This window comes from Thermobia domestica, chromosome 13, assembly GCF_964235325.1.
Source record: "Thermobia domestica chromosome 13, izTheDome1.hap1.1, whole genome shotgun sequence".
NCBI classification, from domain to species: Eukaryota; Metazoa; Arthropoda; class Insecta; order Zygentoma; family Lepismatidae; genus Thermobia; species Thermobia domestica.
The window spans coordinates 205,584,487-205,609,699 of NC_137466.1; the positions used below are offsets into that span (position 1 = coordinate 205,584,487).

Consider the following 25,213-nt stretch of genomic DNA (forward strand, 5'->3'; position numbering starts at 1 on the left):
GTAATTGTAAATTTTATCATAATGTTAATGAATTACGACCATCAAATTCACTGATTCGTCTGATTCTGTTGCAAAAGACAAAGTGATATTTCAAGCGAAACTAACATCAGTAGTTCGAATACAGGTGATAGTGATACAGAAGAAAGTTTCCCAACTAGAAGACAATAGTTGAAGAAATTAAAGGAAAATGAATGGTTTAGTTATTCTTAATAAAATATTAGAGTGTTCCGTTTGTAAGAATGTCGAGTCTTCAAGTGTACATAAATTTCAAGGTCTGAACAATGGACACAGTTTAACATATCTTGTTTGGCTGACAGTGATGACAAATGACACAAGTCTATAGGAAACAATTTACGATCACAGAAGTAGTATAACTCATCAACTGTACGTGAAGATACGTAAACTGGAAGCGATGATGAACTGCAAAAATCAACTTCAATGTAGGGAAACAAGTATTATGATTAGACATGTTGCATTTTCAGAACTGTGTATACATTAGGGAAGCTCAACCGACCATTCTTCGATTTAACAGCTTCTAGACTTACAGCCTTTCAGTGGTTTGATTATTAAAAGTTTTGCAGTCCAATCATTCATGTGCAGACAATTGAAAAATGAAATGTAATTTAATTGACTTAATTCTCAAATGAATCGCTGATTTGAGAAACGTCATGTGAGCCATATGCCGAAAAGGAGTTCATATGCGGCTTTAATTCTTGGAGGATAGCTACACCGTTGGGTTGTGATATGTCACAAGTCACGCTAATAATTCGTATAATATCGAGCTGCAACTAGTGTCCCTGAGTTGAGAAACATCACAAATTCTTCCTTTACGACATTATTCATATTATTGACTTATAACGTTTCTTAAATCAGCGATTCAAATATAAATTAAAAATAGACTTAATCGATGCTACAGCGAGTCGATCTCGACTCTCTGATAATAAAACAAAAATTAATTCGCCTGCATTAGAAGTTGTCTGGAAGCACTGTGCTGGAGCTAATTAAGATTGACTTGTTCAAAGAAAGTGAAACCTTTTCTTTAAAAAAAAATGTTGGAATAATAACTTGGACTTGCATCAGAAAATGATGTACTTAATATTCTTGTAAAATTAATTCTTTAAACATTCATTGGAGTAGGGTATTAGAGGTGATTTGAGAAAGTAGTTGGCCAGGACTTATGATCAAGGTACCATCTCCGTACTTACATCATTTGGGTGAGGATAAATCATGAAAAACCCCAGTCGAGATGACTAGCCTCAGATTCGATTGCAAGACTTCTCGAATGACAAAACCAACGCTCTATTACATATAATTATTATTATACGAGCGAAAACAATGGCTTGTCTTTTTTAATACTAAACTTCAATATTTTAATGGACGGTATAGTTGAATATTGAAATACAAAAAAATATGGCACTTCTCATTTGCCAGTTTGACCACTGGTAAATAATGACAAACAATAACCTTAAAGATCAACGCTTTTATATTTAAAAAAATGCAATGTAATGGGAATTTTCTTTCTGGTCTAAACTGAAGAGAATAGAGTAAGACAAAAAGCAATGGAGGCTCTTCCTACAATGGAGGGTTGCAAGATTGAGGGCTAAAATTTATGTTCATATTAGGGATGAAGGTCGATAACAGAAATGCCATATAAACATTAAATCGTGCTCAATGCTTTTAGTGCTAATATTATTTCTAAATTTTATCCGAACAAAAAATCTGTTTTTATTATTGCATTTTATAGAATCGTTGTTATTATATTGTTCAAAATCTTTTGTCGTCGCGAATTCTTTCGAGAAATTTGAAGCTTAAAATATACAAAACGATAATCATGCCTGTTGTTCTGTATGGTTGCGAAACATGATCGCTTACTCTGAGGGAAGAACATAGACTGAAAGTATTTGAGAACAATATTCTGAGACGAATATTCGGAACCAAGGGGAACAAGAATGAGGAATGGCGGAAACTTCATAACGAGGAACTACATAAGTTATATGGTTTACCCAACATTGTTAGGGTCGTCAAGTGTAGGAGGCTTAGGTGGGCGGGTCATGTAGCTAGAATGGAAGAAAGTAGAAACGCTTTCAGAGTCTTGACTGGAAGACCAATCGGAAAACGACTATTACGAATACCTAGGCGCAGATGGGAGGACAATATTAAGATGGATATCGCAGAGATAGGAATACAAAGTAGAAATTGGATGCAGTTAGCTAAAGATAGAAGTCAGTGGAGAGCTTTTGTGAAGGCGGCATTGAACCTCCGTTTTCCATAGGCCATAGAGTTAGTTAGTTAGTTACAATCATTGTTTCTAAACGATTTCTTACGGTTATTTATTTTTCTAGTCTAAAAGAACACTAGTGATAAACAATGGTTTATAACTTTCACGTTAAATATGTCATAAAGTTCTAAAATCAGCACTAAACCACTCACCGTTTAATGAAGTAATAATTAATTGATATGGCCTACTTAGTGTTGTAAAGGGTCGAAAAACTAGATCTTTTTTTTTAAAAAAAAGGAAGTTTTATCATCGTTTTTTTCTTCAAGGCTAGGTAAGGAATGGAAAATTTTGTGGAAAGAACTAAATATCTTTGTTTTTAAATTTTTAGGAGTTTTCTTTGACAGTGTAGTTTTCCATCAACGTTCTTCAATTCCGGCTAGCAGCTACCGATAAATGAAGTGCTACATACATACACACATACAGACATACACATTCACACATACACCTGGAGTGTAACAATAAGCTTGCATTTGGTACGCCAGGATAGGAGGTATTACGATAAATCTCGTTGTGAGCAGTTTCCAAATGCCTAACACGTCAGCAACCCGCACATCATAGTGGTCGTGCGGAATTGTATAACCTCAAGGCATTATGTCGTCACCTGGAAGAAAGCACAATGTTAATTTTATGGGTTCAAAACGATTCATAAATTTGGATATAAAAGCATGGACTTTTTTTTTTTCGAAAATTTGGCTGAGAACTGTCAAATCTACACAAAATTTGAAATCGACCAGCGGAAACAGCACGTTTCTAGAGCTTGTGATTTCCATGACGTCATTGTCGAAAGAATTTTGTAAACATAGAAACGGAATCATCCGCAAACATAGAAACGTATAATGTTTGACGGCTAGCTCTCCCTACACTGTTGGAACGATTTTCATGATTTTTGGTACATGAGTGAACTCTGGCTCAACTTAGTTTTTTTTATTACATTAGTTTATATATATATATATATATATATATATATATATATATATATATATAAGAAAAAGGCTTATCCTAAGGTGGAATACGAGTTCAAAACTTTTTGCCAGTAATGCAGTTTTTAACGAGCGATTCAGGTTAGGAAGATAAAACTTAGTGAATAAAAACTTCCTTACTAGAAATAAAGGAACACAGCAGCGGGCATTATATACAGAGTATCTCAAAAATCCCCTCACATAGGGTAACTCTGTTATTATCAGAGTTACAACAAAATGTGAGAGGGGAAACTGTCTAAATAAATATGATGTTTTGAATTTAAAGTGAAATATTTTTTTAATCGGATGAGCCGTTTGGGCTGTACACTCTTTATGCGTCCAATGTTAAACGAAAATGCAAAGTTGCCATTTATCTGAATCCGCATCATAATTGAATGAAAGTACTGTTTGAAATGGGGGTTGCCATATACACGTTACCGTAAAAGACAGTAAATTCATTCACTTATATTATGGATCCAGGTAAGTGGCAACTTTGCATTTTCATTTAACATTGGGCTCATAAATAGTGTACAACCCAAACCGCTCATCCGATTTTAAAAATTCTTTCACTTTAGATAGCAAACATTATATTTGGAGACGGTTTCCCCTCTTACATTTTGTTGTAACTCTGATAATAACAGAGTTACCCTATGTGAGAGAACTTTTGAGACACCATGTATATAAATAATAATGAATGTATTGATACTTGGCGGCCAACTTCTCCTAGGCATATATACTGAATTTGATTATTTTTTGTCATGGTCTAACTTAAGCTTTAACTTGGGGGGGGGGGGGTGAGAAAAGTTAAAGAGCTACGTGGAAGATGGTGAAACACAAAAATAATCGGAAATGACGGATATTAGTATTTAATCCATAATTTTGGGTTTACCGCTATGAATATTAACCTTCTCGATGCAAATTATGTCCAAATCCATCCTTCATTCGCGTCAGGATCAGGTGGAATAGAGTGACATATAAAATAATTGTAAAAAGGGCCGAAATGAGTTTTAGGGATTAGGATTATTAATCCAATCAATGAGCTTTAGGGATTAGGATTATTCCATAGATTATTGGATCCGTGCAAAATTCCTATTCCAGCGTTCGAATCCTCGCCCTCCTTCGTTTTTATTTCTTTTTTTTTTTTTCATTGATCAGGTAGGACTCCAGTAAAAAGAAACATATGGTTACCGTTAAAGATGTGATTCGATATTCTGCAAGTATTCATTTATATATTTATTGTCAAGCGAACAAGATGATGTAGGATCTTATAGCGTAAAAATGTTCTAGATGTTATTATTAATAAAAATTATGAATAAGTTTACAGCTGAAAAATAAATTGAATTCTCATCAATTGTAGTCCATAATTAGATATGATCAAGATGAATATCAGTTGCTTTGTATGTGGTCAGCAGATTGCCTTCCATCATCTTTATTTCTGGAACTAAATATAACTAATTTTATTTTTCGTTTACATATAAAATACTCACCTTTAGTTCTTAACGAAACAGAGAGCATAGCGCAAAATGTTACTATGGGATTAGATTCGGTTATATAAAGAAGTGAAAAAAATTAATACATTTATACTTGAAAATTTCGAAGATAACATGATAAGCATTATGAATCATTCTATAATAAAATTAAGCAGTGGTTTATAATAAAAAATAAACTGCAATGAAATGCAGGCTATTTGAAGTTAGCAAAAATATTAGTCCTTATATGCTGAAACACAAGTTTCTTGGATAGATAGGCACACTTCACCTTGAAGTATACACCTTGAATTTGATTATCCATCGAATTTGAAATATGAAGAACTTTAAACCTTGAAAAACGTAACACAAGTTAAACGTCCCATGGTTATAATATTGTCGCCACAAACTGACTAAACTAGCAATAAATCCAAACAATGGCTCATCGAACCTGCTCCTGTTTCCCGACTTTTTATGTAAATCAACGTATCTAACCACGGATTTTTGGCCAATAGATACTTTTCTTATGAATATATTTCCTTTGATACCGGAAAACAAGTAACGGTCAACATTTCATTAACAAATGTAGCAACTTATCAAATTAAATAATGCAAAAAATAGCCTACTTCGCTTAATAGAACCTATTTTTGGTGGAAATTCCTACATCAAATCTTTATTTATTTATTTATTTTTAGATGTTTCAATATTTCGAAAGGTTTTACAGAATGTTTATTATAAATATATGCTTGTCCTATTTGATACGAAAAAAATGTTTACTAAAAAGAAAATGGTCTGCAGAGCTCTTTCTAGAGAGTTAGTTGTAGTAGTTGATTTGATTTAATGTCGCGTTCAGCAGCGTGGCCATATGAGACATGTACTTACGGCTTAACGTGGGATTCCAACCACATGAGTTCCCGCCGAGAATCGAAATCCGTTTTGGAGAAAAAAGTATCTGACCACAGTCAGTTCTTTCCCGTTGGAGTTGGAACAAACCCTATTATTATACTTGGTATTGGGAAGCAGTGGTGAAACTGATTAAGAATTTCGTGACCTGGAAGCAGTCAGACTCGTGTCCTGGAGTGACCGGAACAGGCCTGAAGACAACGAAACGTCGTCATGCACACGGAGAATTTGTATGATACTGTTATGTTCTTTTTCTCAGCACAGCAAAACGGATGAAGAATTATGAGACTGTTAGTATGACTCGTTTCATTCTTCGGGGCGTGGTAGCTCAGTGAAAGAGCGTTCACCTCCGGTGCTTGGAATCGTTGATTCGATCCCATCTCGCGCCGTGTGGACTTCGTGGTGGACAAAAACCCTGCTCGTGGATTTTCTCGAGGTTCTCCCGTTTTCTCCCACTTTCTTCACTCTACTATTTCATTCATTTCTCATCATCACCGTCTCCTTTAGCTTAACCGGCATAATCGTGGGACGTAAAACTTAAAGATTTCATTTCATTTCGTTTCGTTTCATTCTTGCTGGACTAGTGGGTAGCGTGTGCGTTTTTGGTTCTTGTAGTCTCGGGTTTGATTTCCGTTAAGGGCCTATTAAAACTTTAACTAGAATTTATTTTCATTAATCACTCGTCTTCTTTCCCTAAAGAACTTAAATGTTGAGAAAACTATATGCGAAAAAATGTTAAATACTATACATACAATAGTGTGGTGCCAGTGTTTTGTAAGCTATTGAAAAAATAATGGAAAAACAGGAAAGGAAATCTCTTGAGAACTGAAACTGAAGAATGTTTTAGCATTCATGCTTAATTTGATACTAGCGTGACACATTATATTCAGTGTAATATAAATGTAACAAAATCGTTATTTATATATAAAATTCGTATTTAAAACATATGGGCACGTGTCCGATTGTGCTTAGAAATTTTGGTATTAAGTGGAGGAGGGTCATTTTTTAAATAATTTTTGCTCAATATTTAAGAATGTTGGCATCGAGATTGTCTTTTGTCATCACAGCAAAACGGATGAAGAACTATGAGACTATTAGTATAACTCGTATCATTCTTGCTAGTCTAGTGGCTAGCGCGTGCGTTTTTGGTTCTTGTAGTCTCGAGTTCGATTTCCGTTAAGGGTCCATTAAAACTTTAACTAGAATTTATTTTCATTAATCACCTGTCTTCTTTATTCTAAAGAACGTAAATGTTGACACAAGTATATGGGAAAAAATGTTAAAGACTATACATACAAAAGTCTGGTGCCAGTGTTTTGTAAGCTATTGAAAAAATAATGGAAAAACAGGAAAGGAAATCTCTTGAGAACTGAAACTGAAGAATGTTTTAGTATTCATGCTTAATTTGATACTAGCGTGACACATTAAATTCAATGTAATATAAATATTACACACAAAATTCGCTAGTTGACAGTTGATAACATGAAAATGCTAGATATTGCCACACATTAAACATAACATTTCATTTTTTGCATCAATGAATAACTTACGCACCAACAAATAACTTAAATAAGGAAATAACAAGATAGTAGCAATATTATTAATCTGTATCTACATAGTATATAAATTAGAAAGACGTTGTCTATCATAACGAAAAATGGCTGAACTATTTGAAACGAATTTCATTAACAGCTGCCTCGAACTGGGTAGTTTTCACGCCATTTTTATTAAAATGCCTATCCTAACAGAGGTGAAGGGGTTAAAAACTTATGCCAAAATAGAATATCTGACATTTGTGAGATGAAACTTTGGTCTTTACAGGAAACGGAGCAGGTGCAACACCGCCCCATAATGACAAAATAACAATAAAAAGTATGGAGATATGAATCCCAATTGTTGTATGTGAATCAAATTACGAAAATAAGTTAAATCTAAATATTTATAAAGAACCTAAAATCATGTTTTCATTTCACATTTACCAATGTGCACAAAAGAATGTAGAAGGTTCTTTCTTTGAATTTGATGTAACAATTTAATTCCAGACAATTTAATATGCCTGATTTTGTAGTTGTAACTTTTCAAACTGATAGAAGTAGTAAGCAGACTGCAGATTCTAGTAAATTTGATAGTTGCAAAGTTTAAAAATATATCTTAAGAATGTTAGAAATGAATTGTTTCCGAAAGAAAATAGAAATTTAGATATTGCAGGAAAAGATTATTTTAAGATGTGTGAAGATTACACTGCGTTTAAGAGAATAACATGTGGAAATACAGAAATGTTCTTTGATCCAGATGAGTTCATTAACAATAGACTGATGTAATTAACTGTAGTAAGAGGAAGAATGTATCTAAAAAGGAAAGAACTAATATAAAAATTGTAGTAGATTTTGTAGAAGCAGTAGCTAATAATTGTTGTGCGATCTCAAGGGACTTCTATCTTAGGACATTTGATGATAATGATGATAATCGATTAATGGTATTATTTGCCTGTTTTGATCATTGGCAGCTGTTCAGATTTTGGGACTCCAGCAAAAGATTTTGTGCAGTCTTGCCAGGAAAGTAATTTCAGGAAATTGAAGGGGAAGCAATGAAAGGAGGTCTAGAGGTCCCACACATCCACGGGGTTCCAAGGAACAGAGATTGCGGTTGGGGGTCTAATCCCCCAAAAACTGTAGATTTACTAGAGTATCACACATTTGACAAGAAGGTGCTTTAAACCTCATTCTGCATACTAGGGACTCATGACACAGAATTCTAAAGTAGAGCCCCGGAAATTTGGGAAAAGCCCCGGCTACTCTTCAGGGCCTCGCAATCAGGTGTTGATTTACTTCATACAGCTGTATTCACTATACCTAATAAATATGACGTTACGGCAGTTCTGCCCTTTGGGATTCACTCTTTTAAAAATAGGCCATTAAACTTCGTCTATCAAAATGAAGTCCTGTTGTTATTGGTGCACATCTTTTTAGAAGAACGTAGCCAGGAACTCGGTAAAATAAATTACAAGGATCAATGTGGCCGTGACTGTACGCAAGGGGGCCCTATCATATATATCTGTTCGCATGAAATTAGTTCTACTTCAGTGGTAGTATGTAAAAATTATTATTATTGACTCAAAGGGCCTAGGCAGGAATCCCCGCCTTCCCGCCCGGGTCAGTCCGCCCCTGGCAGCGAGCACTTCATTTTGGCCGAACTCCGATTTGTCGAGAAGAATCCCAGAGGGACCAACCCGAACTATCGCCAGTCATGTGCATGCGGTTATTGTTATATGTTACCTCCGTGGCGACGTCGTAAGAACACGCGCCTACGGATTGTAAGGTTGGTGGTTCGCACCCGCCCCAGGGGTATTATTTTAGTGTTTTTAAAACTCACTTTAGTGTAAACAAATCGTGCGTATAGGCGATTTCACATTTCTCCTTCCCATTAGACCTCCTAAAAAATAAAAATGTTCACTTTTGGTACTTTTTTCGCTCGGTCATTTCCGAAAATGAACAAACATGCCAAATTTGAAGTTTCCATGTTAACCAGAAGTATGTGTTATTTTCTGTCAGTTCATAAATTTTATATATTATACTACCCTTTGGCTACTTGGGGGCTCCACCCCCAGATCCCGGAGTCTGCTCGGCCTATGGCCTCGTATTTCTTATCTATCAGCCTTTGCATCAACAGTGAATTTCGTGCACTTGCTCTTCATATTTCCTGAATATGCTCATTCGGGTGCTTCGCCCCCAAACACTGTCTTTGCTCGGCCTACGGCCTCGCACCTCTTGAACCCACAATACTCTTGTTTCTTTTCCTATTTCAACTACGTAAAAGATAAGATTTTGTATCGTAAGAAAACACCCATTTAAATAGCATGGGAATTTCTTCATCCCCCTTTAGACCCCTATTTTTTTTTTTTTTTTTTTTTTTTAATATTCACTTTTGGTAATTTTCCCGTCGGTTAGTCCTGGAAGGCTACAATCGTGACAAATTTCATCATTCTAATCCTGCCGGAAGTACCTAAACATTTTGGGTGTAGAAGACGTCCCATATACATAACACGAGAAAGAGTATTCAGTTCCCCATAAAACCACTCTATGATTGGAAATATTTATTTTTGATGATTCACTTAGGTAACGCTAACGAAAACGTACAAGCATGCCGAATTTCAAGTTTTTATTCCAATTCTAAGTAACTAGAACATGAGTTTATAAATAAAAAAAAAGTCCATTTAAATAGCATAGGAAAATTCTTCATCCCCTCTTTAGACCCCCTAAAAATTAAGAATATTCACTTTTGGCAATTTTCCTGTGGGTTTGTCCCGAAAAGCTACAATCGTGCCAAATTTAATCATTTTACCTCTACAGGAAGTGCTCAATAATTTATATCAGCTCATGTAGTTTTATATATAGTTAAGATATTTATACAATTTTATGGCGTTAGCGCCATCAACAGCCTTAAAGCCGTCACGTTTGAGAAATGACGTCTCTCGGCGAGCATAGATCCGGGAAAAGAAAGGGAAGAAAGGAATGAGGAGGGGAAGGAAGCGGCGTGGAGCCTATATGTGAGGTACCATCCCGGCATTTGTCTGGTGTGAATGAGGAAAAACCTCCCTCGGGATGGCTGGCTTGAAAAAATCTGTACACCTTTTCGACCTAATGGTTCTACTGGGAATGAACCCGACACCGCTCTTGCCTTCGGCGCGAGCGTTAGCGACTAAGCCACAGGGGCCACAAATTGGAATTTAAAAAATACGTAATTAAAATTTGGTATTGTAGGGTCTGGATAGGGTTGTCTATGAAAATTACAATAAATAAATAAAATAACAGTTTAAAACTTTAGTTGTGTTTTATGGGGAACTGAAAATCATTCCATGATATTTCAATTTAAAGTACCCCAAGGTATTTATGGAACATTTTCTACACCCAAAAATGATTAGGCGCTTCCAGTAGAACTACAACGATTAAATTTGGCAAAGTTTGTAGCCTCCTGGTACTATATAGAAAATTTCCAAAAGTGAATATTTTCAATTTTTAGCAGCTTTAAAGAGACAAAATAAACTGTAATTTAAATAGACTTTTTGGATGTATAAAATCTCATATTTTAGGTACCGTAATTGAAATCGGAATAAAAACTAGGAAGTTTGGTATCTTAGTAGGTTTATGAGGCGCGAGACCGTAGGATGAGGAAACTTTGTATCTGGCGACGAATTCCCACCTACTTAAAACTAGATTAATTATATAAACATTCAACTGTGCCAATTGCCAAGTTCATAAAGAAATTGAAAATCACAGCAACTGGGTAAGTAAGAAAATGCTAATCCAAATGCCAATTGAAAGTAACGGCAGTCTTTTAAGTAAATATTGGCAACAACGCATTTTAATTTTCCAACTTGGTCAGAAGTTAGCAGGGTTGGAAAAATACAGCTTTAAAAAAAAAGAAAAAGAAAGAAAAGAAAGAACAAAACACGTGTTTAAAACATGAAAAAGGCGTTTAAAATGTTTTAAAGATGTTTTAAACACACACGAAAAAATACATGTTTTAAACATTTTGAACAGTTTAAAACATGATTTTAAACCTATTTCAAAATCGTGTAATTACGTATTTATTAAAACTTTTTTGCTCTTGCAACCGATCTTTTCATTTATTTTATTCTCTTTAAGACTACACTGTGTTGGGTACAGAATATTTCAGTATAGATTAGTAATTCTCAACTTATTTCATATAACGACCCCTTTTATTACACACTCTTGCCAGTGACTCTCATAAGTATTTTCTTGGATACAGTAAGCTTTTAAGGTAGATTTTAAAATTTACCTATTATAAAGGTTTCACACAATCTATCAGGATACATGGCAAAACAAAAGTCCTCACCATTCTTGTGCGTTGAGAACGGGTTGAGAGAGAATGATAAAACTTGGAAGTGGTCTGACACATCAGATGGTGCTATCAAGCATCATGGCGAACATTTTTGCTTGGTATTCGAAATTTCAAATACAAATGGTGCCATGTTACATGAAGGCTAGAATTTTACCAGAAATGCTGTTGTGCGGTTATTTTAACCAAGAGATGCAAGGGCTCGGAAAAAAACGGCTTTTTTGAAGAAAACTCGGTTTTTTCTGCTTCGCTTTTTTGCTTGGGAAATTTTGGGCTTTTTTTTGAAAATTTTGCTTTAAACTGATAAAGCATATTTTATTTCGCTTCTCTACAACAAAAAAACTCATTTAATTAGTGGTTGATGCAGATAATAATATGAAACCTCGAAAATAAACTATGAATTTCAAAAAAGATTTTTTAAAATTCTTAACATATTTAAATTATAAATTCCAAAGGATTAACCAACATATGTAAGAATATTTTAACCTCTTATATACAATAAGTACTTTAAAAAAATTATACACAAATAACTAGAAAAATTGTATGTGGTATTTTTACTTCAAAATATCACACACCCTCGCTTTGAAGCAAAATAAAGAAAAACATTAGAGAAATCTATACATCAAGAGCTTCGTTTCGGGTGGTTCTGTACATTTTTGAAATTTCTCAGTTAAGTTTTAACTTTCATATACATTGTATGAATATTTCGAACAAATTTTTCACTGATTGATCACATACGTAATAATCTGTTACCACCTATCAGGTGTTTCGAATCTGTAAAATCGGTAAAGCTCCAAATTCTGTAATGCACTGACTATTCCTTAAGCTTGTTCAGAATCGGGAAAGTATCGAATTTTTTGTATATGGATGATATAAGTAATAGACGGTTCATCTGAGCGTATGGTTTCCTAGGCTGTAGAATATATAACCACCATCACGGTTTACCCAGTCCTGAAGGTTTTTGAATTTAATAAGAAAATTCGACATATCGTCACGAAACTTTTTTTTTTTTACAAAAAAGAAAAACTATGGAATACATTTAAAAAGGGTGGAAGAATCAATCACTGTTCCAATCCAATTCACAACAAAGATGACAAAATTGGTTGTAATAATTACCGAGGCATTTCTCTTAACATCCTATTAATGATTGACCCCATACGTAGATGAAATTATTGCAGATTATCAGTGTGGATTTAGTCGAAATCGACCATATATTTATCATTCGACAAATACTCGAAAAGAAATGGGAATATATTACCCAGTACATCAACTGTTTATTGATTTTAGAAAGGCTTACAACTCGGTTAGGAGGGAAACATTGTACAACATTCTTACAGAATCTGGAATGCCGAAAAAGCTAGATTTATTAAGTGTTTAAATGAATCCCAGAGTAAAGTCCGAGTAGAAAAATGCGAGCTTTCACGTCGAGATTGGCCTGAAACAAGGATATGCGTTATCGCCGTTATTATCCAGCTTTGTTCCGGAGTACGCTATAAGAAAAATTAAAGATAGGAACCAGGGCCTAGAGTTGAATGGTATTCACCAGGTTATGGTGTATGCTGATGATGTAAATCTGATAGAAGAACAATCAAAAGAAATGCAGAGGCCTTATTAAATGCTTACAGGGACATGAGTAAATGCAGTGAAATCTAAATACAAGGAAGTTCACAAGGATCGTAATACGGCAAATTATGAATGCGTTAAAGTATCAATTAATACTTTCGACAAAGTGGATACTTTCAAATATCTTGGATCAGTATTACCAGACCAAAATCATACCCACAAAGAAATTAAATGTTGACTTAAATCAGGAAATTCTTGTTATTATTCAGTTTAAATTATTTTGTCGTCGCGAATTCTGTCGAGGAATTTAAAGCTTAAAATATATAAAATGATAATCATGCATGTTATGCTTTATGGTTGTGAAACATTGTCGCTTACGCTGAGGGAAGAACGCAGACTGAAATTATTTGAGAATAAAATTCTGAGACAAATATTTGGACCCAAGAGGAACGGGAATGGCGGAAATTTCATAAGGAGGAACTACATAATTTATACGGTTTACCAAACATCGTTAGAGTCATCAAGTTTAGGAGGCTCAGGTGGGCAGGTCATGTAGCCAGAATGGAAGAAAGTAGGAACGCTTTCAAAGCTTTAACTCGAAATTAAATCGGGAAACGTCAATTAGGAAAACCTAGGCCGAGATGGGAGGACAATATTAAGATGAATCTAGCAGAAATAGGGATACAGATTAGAAACTGGATTGAATTGGGTAAGGACAGAAGTCAGTAGAGAGCTTTTGTGGCCATAGAGAAAGAGAGAGTTAAGCACTACTGCACAACAAACATGAGTGAGTGGTTAGCTTTCGGGCTTCTATCGTGAAGTCCGGGATTTAACCCCGCATTCGACCATTTTGACAAAAGTTTTTCTTAATTCCATCTGTGAATGTAGAGATAGTGCCTATACTGTGAGTCTTGGCCGACTTCCTTTCTAATCGTTTTTAAACCTTTGTAATTTCTAATTACCAGCAGTGATGGATTTGCGAAGGGGGTTAGGGTGGGGATGTCTTTCGGATTGAAGCCTCTACCCCGAAATTACGGAATTTCTAAAACAAACTAAATATTAGTTTTGCCTTTACTCATAAACTTCAAGCTGTCCTCAAATAAAAAAAATAGGAATTTTTAGAAAAAATAAGCATTAATAAGAAAAGCCCCTCCCAAAATACTTTTCTAAATCCGCCACTGATTATCAGTATAAAATGGTCTTCAATGTTGTATCTGAAAGATTATAGCTGAATATACAAACGAAACGAAATATTTGTTATGCCTGTACTCATAAACTTAAGCTCTTCTTAAATAAAAGTTAGGAATTTTTAGAAAAATCAAACATTATTCAGAAAAAATCCTCCCAAACATTTTCCTAAATCCGATATTGATTATTTCTATCAAATGGTATTCCGGTTGTGTCCGGAAGATTATTGTTAAATCATTGCACTGTTACAGTAACGGAAATGTGGAAGTACGCTCTGACAGTTATACTGAAAAACGTACGCTCTGATGAATATATTGAAAAACATAAGTTTAATTATGTGCTAGAAGCAAGAGTACTAAGCTCTAAGAAGTGAAACACGGATGACTAAAAAGAAATGATCTAGAGAAGAAAAAAATGTCGATAATTCAGAAGTTAAAGTTAAATAGCTTCTAAAATTGCCCTCAAATACTACGTACTTTATGTTTACTTTAATTCATAAACAATGTGCTCCATCCATCATGATGGTGAATTCCAGAGCGAAATATGGCATTTAGGTCATGGAATCTTATTTAACTTTAGAGTATACTATAAGAAACCTATTTAAACAGAAAAATCATGAAAATAAAAAAAAATCCAAAATTCCCGGTTTTTTTTAAAAAAAAAGCCGGCTTTTTATGTGCAAAAAACCATCGATTCAAAAAAGCCGGCTTTTTTTGCATCTCTATTTTAACCCTAAAGAAAATCATTTCGAGTTACCGCTTCTGAAAGTTTTGTAGTTATGCCTTTAGGGGCTAAGCTAACATTTCGTGGAGGCGGGTGAGATTTTTGTTGCAAAATTTGATTACTATTTCATAACACTGATGCTAATAAAATTATTTTATAATAATAGAGCTACGTTTTCGAAAAGTAATGTTTGAAGCACACTTCGTGTTGTGTTAACTTTATATTTTCTGCAAGTCTATGTAATTGGTTGTTTTTTGAGTCAAGAATTTATTGACGAAAGGTAATATTTGGGGCGTTCAGAGCACAATAGATCCAAATACATTTTCAATAAATTCAGTTTTCCTCAGTAAATGAATTATATTTCAAAACATAATACTTCGCAGTCAAGAATCCAAAACAAATGTAACTAAAACTATGCGAAAAGGCGTATGGGATAGTTTCATATGATAGCCGCTAATAGGGGCGTCAGTGGAACAGGAGGGCAACCGCCCCCATCCGCACGCTGCATTTCAGATTTTGGGGACAGACAGTAAGACAGTTTTAGAAATCTTTTGATAAGCAAAGTCCAACAGAATAAGCTTGAGGTCCTTACACCGAATAAATACGAAGAACATACAGATGATTAAAACTGGGAAGTTGCTTAGGTCCAATTTCCTGAATTTTAAGCAGGCCCGAAACTCGAAAGTAGAGCCACCTTTGAAATCCTTGGGTAAAATATATATATATATATATATATACAAGAGAGCAATATAGGCCTATAGCTCCTTACGACCAATGGAAATGGATTATAACTGATCAAAATCCGTATTTATCTAGTGTAAGGACTCAATTTTTAAATGTTGGACTTCGCTAAGCAAAATGTTTCTAAATCTGCATTACTGCCCCAAAAATCTCAAATTCAGGAAAGAAGACGGATGACTTCTAAACGAACGCCCCTGTCTAGCGGCAATCATACAAAATTCTAGATTCCTTTTTTTTATGTAGTTTTTCTTCCTTTCATCTCGGATTCGTGGTTGTGAAAATATGATATTTTACATCGGTGTATTCTTTTGGACACATTCTGCTATTATTTAACGTAATTATGCATCATTGACTATGACATTCGGAGCTTGACTTGTTAATCATTCCCACGCTGCAGAATACACAATACAAGTATAATGTTAATATCTTAAATTTATGAGCAAGGAGGAGGGAAAATAGCCCTCCTCCCCATTCCGTCAACGCCTTTGTCTAGCGGTTGTCCTATGAAACTCTAGTCCACACGCTTTCACGTGGTTTTTGTTTCATTTATTTCATACCCTATGCTACGAAGATATTACGTTTACTGAGCAAAAGTGAACCTTTCTGAAAATGGACTTGGATCCCTTGTGCTCTAAATGTTGAGTTGGAGCCAAATTTATCCTGCAACCCAAGTTTGTTCGAAACACATAAAATTAGTTTGTTTAGTTTGATTGATTACATCTTGCATCAGTAGCAAGGCTATATGAGACAGGGCATTTTATTTAAAGTGGGATCCGAAACACTAATTTTGAAATTTTACTGATGGGATCGCAGTCAAAATCTATACAGCAAATTCCGACGTCTCGTGTCTCTATCCTCAAAATTTAATCTTAAAAGACTGAATATTGCACCCTGTAGCGTGGTACATACGTACATACAGACGAACAAATTGAGATCAAATTGTCCCAGACCTTGGCGTTCAGCACTAACGTTATAAGTATCACACTTTAATGGTTAGTTACACGAGCGACTGCCATACCTTGCGTTTCTCGCCTGGCCTCTTCATGCAAGCTATGCCAAGTTGTAAAGTCTCAAAGAAAATTTAGAACTGTGGTGGAGAAGAGGTACGAAATAAAATTTTCATAATATAAGGAAAAAGATATTGTTGATACAAAATTAATTGTTACCGGAAGTTTTCAGTTGCATTTCAGCCACACCACTGACGTTAGATTTATCAGAAGCAATTTTCGGATCAATATTTTTACCATTTGTTTGGGTTTCCTTTTTTTTTTTTTTTTTTTTTTTTTTTTTTTTTTTTACCAAGCATTGCATTTTTCATATTGATTTTCGTTCTTTGAACTAAATCATCCAATTCTTTCTTACACGTTTTGCAACAAGCTCGTATGATCGTTTACTTATCTGATGGAGTTTGAGTTACTCTAATAAATTTGGACCAAATCATGTCCTTTATTTCTTCCCGTATAACTCATGTTAAACGATTCCATGTTGTACGGAGACTGAGAACCAACATATACTGTACAAACGAATGCCTGCGATATTTTAATTTCAGAAGCTCAACTTAGCAAATAATCTGTTGTTTGTTTTCTGAATACAACACAAAAATTTGTTTCCGTGATAATTATTTTATTTATTTTTTAATATCAGTTCTACAAGTAGTCCAACCTTCGACTACGACACTTTATAGCAAGTTAACTGAGAAGCATTTAAATAATACAATATACGTTAAAAATAAGGCGGAAAAGAGACAAAATAAATTGTAGATCACCACATTGACCTGCTGTAGCCAGGAGAAATCAAAACATTCACATGGAAAGAAAATAGTCTTCTAATTGGGGAGCACTTTTGGACAGTTCTCTTGCTCTGGAAGATTTTTTTACAAAAAATAAAAATAAAAAATAAAATGAAATGTAAATAGACATATGTTTAAGACAAGTCTTCAAAATACTCGTGTTTAAAACAAAATGTTTAAAACGTAAACAAAATTTGTTTTAAACAAAATCAATTGTTTAAAACAAGTTTTAATCATTAGTTTTAAATATTTTGTTTTAAACAAAACAATCCTGGAAGTTAGTAAATTTGGGACGAAGTCCAAACTAGCAAAAACTTCAACTAATTACATGAACCTTCAATTGTACCACCTGCAAAGTCTATAAAAGAAGTGACAATTCACAGCAACTATGTAACTAAGAAAATGCTAAGCTAAGTCAATTGAAAGTAACGACAATCTTCTGAACAAGGCATTTGCCAATTTGATCAGAAGTTGGGGACTTTGGGGGAGGCTTCTCCTTTCTCCCCCTTTCTCTCTGCTGAGACAAGACTTAGCTCTTTCGGCCCTCCTGAATAAGTCATAGTCCCCCAAGAAAAACTTCCTGGGTACACCCCTGTATGGTTATTTAATTATATTTGTCACTATTTTATTTGTCAGTTTCGTTTCTATGCAGTTTGGATCGTACGCAGTTTGGATCCTACGCAGTTTTGTTCCTACGCAGTTTCGATCGTATACAGTTTTGATCCTACTCCGGTTTTCCCCTATATAACTTCAAAAAAATATTATTACTTAATATTCTGTGATTATAAAATATTTTTTTTTCTTTTTTACTGTTCGATCATATGACCTTACCTGTTTTGGATCCTACTCCGGTTTCAGCTTGGATCGTACGCAGTTTGGATTCTACGCAGTGTGGATCCTACGCAGTGTGGATGCTACGCAGTGTGGATCCTACGCATGTAACCCTTTAGTTCTTCGTCGTTCGTGAACTTGAATACAGTAGGAAGTCGAAAATCCCAACTAATTGGGACCACAGGTATTTAGGATTTTCAAATTGTTCGGATTTTCAAAAATGACGAATAAAATGCCATTTATGCTTAAATATACAGCACGGTCTGCTCTTTTATCGATACAGTGGTTATACAGTACATACAGTAATTACAATACCATACGTAGGGCAACTTACATTTAATGTTTCTATTTATGGAAATATCACGGTTAATGTTTTTGAAGAACCTGCTCGTTCACTAAATTACATTGTTCTTGTAACTCACACTTAAAACTTAACTTTATAAGCCTAAAGGAACATAATAAAAATATGTATGACATATGAATGAGCTTTTGTAAAAACACTGACTTCACACAACGTCGACGGACAACCCAATTGTTTGTTTATCGTTAGCGCTAAGAGAAAATGTAAAAAGCTTCTAGGGACCGAGTTCGGATTTTTGACCTTTCGAATTTTTGACGTTCGGATTATCGACGTCCTACTATACTAATTGCGCATAACAAAGTCACATATGGATTTATAAATGCTCTTAGCGATTGACGAAGAAGAAGTAAACAAATAACTTCTTCCACCATACTTGGCGAAGGTCGGACATATCATATTCATCCTCTAAATTTGGGTATCGATTATCATCTCTATTTTATTTTTGTCGTATTTCATTTTCCAGCATATTCTTTGTTAGCGCATGGTCCTCATTCCCTAGTAGTTTGCGTGTATGCAACTCAAAAGTTGAGTTTAATTTGTGGTAATTAGCATAATAGTCACTGCCTTTTACAATTTAAGGAAATTAACTTTTGAAACTGTACTCGAAATCTGAGATATACGTATATTCTCTCGTAGCAAATATGTTAACGTACACGCTGGGAATGCGCCCCTTGTGAGCAGACATGTTACTGAAGGTGAGTAGACACATAATTGAATATTTGCTTCAGCATTTGCTAATACGACTGGCTCTCCGTGTCATTGTCTGCCTGTGTCTGTATAAGCAATTCAACTGGAGCGGGCTTTTTAAAAGTTAACCTTTCATTTTTCCATCTTTCTTTTCGCTGCCCAGTTTGCTGTCCACGTAAATAATGTTGTCTTGGAAATTACAATGCAATGTTTATACTTTATTTGAATAACGTTGCACCATAGTAAATCAAGTCATCTGTAACCTAACAGTAAAGTAATTGTAAGTGTTGACTTCCTGAGCTCCGTCACGGAACCAATATTTGAAAACAAAAAACAAAAAAAAAAGCATGAAGATCGCAGCTTTAGCGGGAGCAGAAGCGCAAGCTTGAAATTTGAATCGAGATTTTTTTTTCAAATATTTGGCCTTCGTTCTGACCTTGATGCCAGAAATCGGGACGAGCAACAATCCATTTTTCGTATAATAGGCTAATACGTAGATTTTTTAAAGTCCGGTTAAACTGTACTGATAATTTTAGTGGTATTCATAATGCTGAAGAAGGTTTTCTTTTGCAAGCTATGTGTAATAATGCGAAGTGGAAGCTTTCAATATGAGTGGAAAAATTAACATCTGCTTCTCATTATGGCTATCGCTAGGGCCGAATTATTAAGAAAATAAACCTTAGAGAGGTACTGGCACAGGAGTCAACAACATTTAAACACGTTCAGAAAGGTTAGGTGTGGTGTGTGCATGTCAGACAATATATACGTACATACAGGTAGTTATTGTCTAGATTTATTGAATTAATAAATCTCTTATTTATTAAAGATGTCATATTTATATGTGGGGGTAGGTATTATTGTCTCTTTTTTTTTTAATTATTGCATCTTCAGACTTTACATCCTGTTGGCCTAATTCCCCCCTCCCCCAATATAGATTATCTAATTCCCACACTGTATAAAAGCACCATATACTTTTGAAGCCATAGAATATTACATGAAACTTTTGGCAGCATATCTGCTACGAGAAATGCTAAGATAAATGATTCCGTTTAAAACTAGCCTTTACGAAATGAAGCATATAGTTCACTTTCTTTACTTGTTATGGCCTCATTCTGTAAATATATTCGCAAATATTGCGAAGCATAACGCAGCGCAAAAGTTGCAAAAAAAATATTTATTATTTCTGTCTATTATCGCAAACTAAAACGGAATTTTTTGTTTCATTAGTGCAATCCGCTACGAGATGAAGCCCTAAGTAATGGGCAATTTAAAAAAGATTCGGCAAGACTTTGTGTCTCGCCTCACACACACACACCCATACAAACACACCCTGGAGTGAGTGAAACTGGAGTGAGTGAAAAAGGTCCGTAAGTGATGGCCTTCGAGTCCATATCTTATTCCCGTGGTGGTGATGTAGTGAAGAAGAAGGGAGTCAAGTGGGAATTTCTTCACAAATACACTTCTCTTCTATGTATTTTCTTTGTATATTTACTCATTCTTAGATTAATTTCTTTTCTTTACACACTCTCTTTTTTTTCATCATACATTTCCTCATTTATATAAACCTATTCTTCTGGGTTTTCGGTCCTCTTCCATGTCTGAATTTCTCCCGATTTTGACGTTTTCACTTCCTCATCGTGATACTTATTTTTCACGTCCAACTACCTTATCATAATAATTAATTTGTATGTTTTCTCTTACTGTTCCTATAATTATTACTTTTAACTCTTTTTACTACTCAAATTTTTATATTGTACACTTTTAATTACATAGGCTACCGTCGTAATTTGCAGACAAACCTTGTTCAAAATAGTGGCTTGGTTCTCACATCATAGAAGAAGAAAAAGAGGTGGATGAAAGAAGATAGCTGACACACGACCCGCTCGGGAGAGTAATACTCCCGGAAGTACGTTTTTCCGCGCGCTACTCTAGACAGCAGTTTTACGCGCTATCCTAGCCAGTTGTTTTAAGTTGGTAACAAAATTTATATCATGAAGTACAAGGGGAACAAAACGACCCTATATCATGGAGTACAAGGGCATAAGTGCAACTACTTATCTGCATAAAAATATATAAATCACTGACACTGGCACAGGAGTTCGGCAGTGGCTGTTGTAGTGGGTGCCTTGTGTCTGGCGATGCTCCGTGAGAAAGAGGGTTAAGTGGGCCTTGCTATACACCTACCCTACCCTTACACTTGCTGTTCCATTTACATGTACATGCATTCCCTTCTTTTTTATACGCTTTCTTTCTTTCATCTTATACTTCCCCACTTACCCTTACTTTTTTTGCCCTGTTCATCTTGGCTTTTCGCCCTCTTTCCCTGCCTGAACTTCCTTCCTGATTTTGACTATTTTCCTGACTTGTGTCATTTCTTCCCGATTATGTCCTGTATTTATTCTATTTTGCTTTTGAATCATAAATCCTCTGTATGAGGTATACATTTGACCATTTAGCAGTTATAGCACACATGACTAGTGGGCTGGTGCAACGACATATTTGACTGATAATAGTCATAAGACAAGACAAAACACTGTCACTCTGGCAGAGGATTTTGAATCTAGAATTAAAATGAATGTTGAACACAACGTAAGTGAAGACGAAACATTGCAAATGAAAATCGAAGTGAGTGATTTAGAATGGTCTTTCAATAATACAGAGTCTCTACTTAGTGACAGTGAAAATGAAGTTCTGTCTGGAATAAACAGTGAACCACAAGTTCAAGAAGATATAAGTACATGTGACGATTGTAAATACACTTTGTTTGATATGTTGGCCCTAGTTGAAAACCCAGCTAGTCTTATTAAATTTCTGCAGATGCATAATGTACTTCTTAAGGAGTTTCGATGTCGTACTTGTGGAAAATTGAGCATTTTCTATCTTAAAGGGAAAGCTTTTCGATGTCAGAAAATCTACAAGAGGCAGAGAAGGAAGTTTAAATGCCGTGTTTCTCGCAGTATTTTTAAAGGTACGTGGTTTGACAGTTGTTCGTTATCCCCAGAGACAGTCTGCAAATTGTGTGTATATTCATTAGTGTTGCCCCCGCAAAGAGGTCCTGTTTTAAAAGAGGAGCTACGTCCAATTTCAAAGCGTTCATTGGTCTTGTGGATGGATTATGTTCGCGCTGTATTTTTGGCATGGGCAATGAGAGAACAGTGTGCAGTGTTAGGTGGTATTGGTAAATTAGTCGAAATAGACCAAGCAAAACCAAATAAGAAGGATATCACAGACGGAAGGCTGCAAGGAGAGTGGGTTTATACTGCTTACGAAACAGAAACTGGAAAGTTTTTCCTCGTTGATGTTGAAAAAAGGGATCGGGACACGCTATTGAATATAATTAAAACAAGAATTCTTCCTGGGTCGGCTATTATGACTGATTGCTGGGATTTAAGCGGGTTGACTAAGGAAGAAGCCATTGTGGAACTAAATCATGAGTATGAGTTTTCAGATGTTAGTTTATGGGACACTATGCATGAACAACTAGCAATCTGGAGAGAAGCACGTGGCATAGTACCTAGATACTGTGCAGAGTATGAACACTGTGTCAGCCACATAGTTGAATTTTTTTGGAAACGCTTATATCCAGATTTTAAAGCGAGGTTTCACAGTTTCTTTTTACTACTAGGGAGCCTTTTCAATCCAGAAGAAGTGTTGCGAATAGAAATAGAAAATGGACTTCACAGAAGAAGGCCCAAACGCAGAAAGAAGTGTTAGTTTCCTGTCACGGGTACTCAAAAATTCTAAGTAAAATAAGACACGGTTGTTAATAATGTGGTTTGCAGTATTGATATATTTTCTAATTGTGAACGTTTACTGTTAATTTATAATCTGTAAAGTAAAATAGGTCCGTTTGATTATATCGTTATTGATTATAAACCACCTATGCTATAGCAAGCAACTAGATGAAGTATTAGGGTGAATTAACCGACTTTTATAGTTCCAAATTTGACTATAAGCGAGTACAGTTTACACCAAAGGCTTGTTATCAAAGCTATATAGTTCCAAATTTGACTATAAGCGAGACAGTTTACACCAAGGACCTGTCTTCCAAAACTACTTGTCTTGTAATGTGTTTTTTTACAGGTCGCAAAATATTATAAAGCACAAGCAGTGGAAGAAAAGTCGGCAAATTTTTACTTTGACTCCAACTGTGACTTCTGTTAAGAATTATACTATAAGTACAAGGGCCACAATGTTACTATACGATGTTAAGAATTATACTATAAGTACAAGGGCCACAATGTTACTAAACCTATAAGAACCGATTAAAGTCACAGTTGGAGTCAAAGTAAAGACTTGCCGAAAAGTCATTTCAGTTGAACTTCCTCGCTCCAGTTGGTATCCTTCCGCAGACACGAGAAATTACACTCGATCATATTTAACAAAATAGGTCCAGACTTACCTAATCCGACCCTACCCTATGTAGCTATGTATTGGTTTAGTTTTTACGCATTACTCTAAAGAATTGTTGAAAAATTATAATTCTTTCACTAATTTCCTTCTTATTGTCCCCTAAAAGATTTCCACTGGGCGACATGAAAATATTGCATTTGGCATAGATAAAACTTAAGGAGGCCACCAGAAGTAATTGTAGGAAATTTACAATTCCTGTACGGTTTGCGTGTAGGTACGGCTTCCAGATGTGTGGCATACAAAACAAAGGGAAGAGACACTAACTTGTGCTAGGTAGTCACTCGTGCTATCTAACCGAGTCAGGGCAGGATGAAATCGGTGAGCTCGCACATGGTCGTCCGAAGGGAGCAGGTGCGTTAGCAAGGGCAGTGGAAAGGAACATGTCTTGTTAATGATACGAGTTTCAGTAGCATTTACCATGCTTTCATACACTAAATGCAGATTCTGTCCACTGTGCACAAATATTTCGCCAGTAGAAAATAACATCTAATAGTCACCTTTCATATTCTTTCACTTATTATATCCGTCGTGAAGTATCTGTGATTTTACACTAGTGATCCTAAAATATAGCTATACTTTGTATTTTTCTGTCGCCTCCACAAATTTGTTCCTTATAAGCATATCTTTTTATGCAGAGTATTGAATTATACCTGTAAATCTTTCAGTGTAGTGCGCTATTATTTTATCAGCTCCCTTTGCTATACCGTTTGAAAGCGGTCCTAGTAATCAATGCTCAGCTGGAGTGTGTATTGTAAAGTTTACCCGTAATTTCTAAATAATAATGCTGATACCTCTAATTTGTCGTATTTTGGGAACTTCCATACTAGTATTACAAGACTAGTAGTTTTGAGAAATAAGCCGCAAGAGGAAGAGACCTAATTTCATATTGTACTAGTATTCTTACGGCTTATTACAATTTTTGGTAAGCAAATTATTCCAATTCACTGTTTCAATTATAAGTGATTTAATCATGTCAAATATCACGTAAACAAATCCTAATAAACAACGGTAAACAGAATCAACGTACCGGTAAACCAATAATGGCCTTTATTTCTATGCATTTTATCCATACCTAATCTATTTGGATATAAAATTCATACCTGAATAACCGTTAAAAATTGAGATGATGTTAAGTCAGTCCACGTTGTCTGATGTCTTCATTGGTAACATATAACTAGCTACATCAGGCTTCTTGAAAAATCTTTCTTGTCTTTTTGTATTTCAAGTGTGCCTCCGCTGGAACTGCTGTTATGTGTGTTTTCCTGTCCCTTCTTTGAAAGAGAATGAACAAGTTGCTGAGACAAAGATTTTTCAATAAGTGGATGCTGACAGGGTTGCCACATTGAATCATTTCACTGGCTACGCTGTGCGCTGTCTTGTTAGCCATTATAAGTAGCCTACGATTTTCACTCGCCAAAAGCAAATGGCAACACAGCTGAGGTCATTTACTTT

The 25,213-nt window shown here is 35.1% G+C and overlaps 1 protein-coding gene across 1 annotated transcript in view; it reads right to left on the reverse strand.

Moving 5' to 3' along the window:
* Positions 1 to 25,213, reverse strand: part of LOC145668967 (venom serine carboxypeptidase-like) — a 187,468-nt gene that overhangs the window by 144,794 nt on the left and 17,461 nt on the right. The window lies entirely within an intron of this gene.